This window comes from Tinamus guttatus, unplaced genomic scaffold (genome assembly GCF_059628265.1).
Source record: "Tinamus guttatus ecotype Peru unplaced genomic scaffold, ASM5962826v1 Tinamus_guttatus_pri_ptg000059l, whole genome shotgun sequence".
In the NCBI taxonomy this organism is placed as follows: Eukaryota; Metazoa; Chordata; class Aves; order Tinamiformes; family Tinamidae; genus Tinamus; species Tinamus guttatus.
This window is the reverse complement of record NW_028288593.1, coordinates 246,610-248,288: the sequence shown is the minus strand read 5'-3', so window position 1 is coordinate 248,288 and position 1,679 is coordinate 246,610.

The following is a 1,679-nucleotide window of genomic DNA, read 5'->3' as shown; positions in this document are numbered from 1 at the left end:
TGAAAGACGCTTACAATATTCTTTCTCTTCTGCTGTAAACTGGGTTGCCTTTAGCAGGTCACAATCACAGGAGGGATCTGACCAATTTATACTGGCAAAATAAACGAACCAGAATTAACCTGTACTCTCACATAAAGTTTTGCCTTTTTGTCAGTATAACAATACTGCAGATGCATGAGTTCTAGATTAAGAGATCAAGTATTCTCTTTTAAATGAAAACATTTTTTAAAAATCCTCTAGTATCATCTAAACAGAGCAGGCATCATTAGGATACTTTTCCCATTTGCTGCTAAGGTTAAATCCTGTCCATCCCTGCTTGACTGAAACAGGACTGTAATGCCGTACTTGCGGAGCTCCCAAACCCCTTGTCTCTCGGTACATGAGTCCTTCAGCCACCCAACGGTTGCAGGCTAGAAGCTGGATCACATCGCAGTTGTATCACGGTCAATGTTGAGGAAGCAGATTCCAAAGCTGGAGAGCGTCCCCCTGCATAGGCCTGGGACACCAGCTGCCCCAGGACAGCTGCAGCCCCAGTGCTGCTACAAGACTCACCACGTCTATCACGTGGGGCTCCCAGAGAGGAGCCTCGTGTCTGACTAAAGTCCACTTGGCTGTGGGCCGCCCTTGCGATGGCGAGGCGTCCCACCACGGCGGAGTCCCCACCTCTATCCAGCGACTGCCGGACAAGTTGCATCAGCTCCACGATTAGGATGAGACTAGTCCTCACTGCTACCATTTTCCTGAAATGTTTTTTTTGACCCAAATGCAATCTGATTTGCCCTGCACTGGCAAGAGGATTTGTGCTGACATGGACAGACAGTGGGAACATGAAGCCTGTGTGGGAGACATGGTGCAGCCACCTTTTTCAGAGGTGGGAAAATCTCAGCTCAGCATGATCCAAGTACGAAACTTGCTTTGAACCAGGAAAGCTGCTCCAGCATGCCACCACACCATTCACTACAGCCTCTGTGGCATAGAGGTCAGGGTCTCTTGAAAGAAGGAATCTTAAATGGAATATGCTTATGTTTAAGCAGTATTTTGAATTTATTCTGTGTTCAAAACTCGACTAACCAAACTATTTACTTACACACAATTAACAAAGCTGTGTAACTCTGTTAGTTGTAGCAACGCTGAAGATTTAACTTTAGACTCAGAAACTGCAGCTCCTTAAAGAAATAATCAGCTTCCTATACTACAGCAGATTGTCAGGATATTGAGAGTCAAAGGATAGTTGGAATAAAATTCCATAAAGCACACAGAATGCCAGCTGTTAAATTCTCAGGTTTTCACTGATGTGCTCTATATTTACAACTGGCTTCAGGGGAGGTTTTGTAGTTCCCTGCATCAAAGGCCAGGCCAGAACTATAAATCCACTTCTTTGTGTGGGTACAATTCATCAATTTCTATGCTGAGGAAGTAGGAATTTCTATGTATAAAATCAGGTAGGTAAAAAACATATTTTCCTTTAGTAAAACGTGCTACAGTACACAGAATACCTCCAGGGAAAAAAAAATACAGACTTCAGTAATATGGAAATAAGTAAATATGCTTGATGACCGATTCCCAGTCGTGAAGTGTAACAGTTTCGTTCCTTCATGACAAAGCAGGTACTGATAAGGGATGAAGCAAATTGCTTCCACAGAAATGTAAAAGTTATATATCCATACATTTACTTCCCC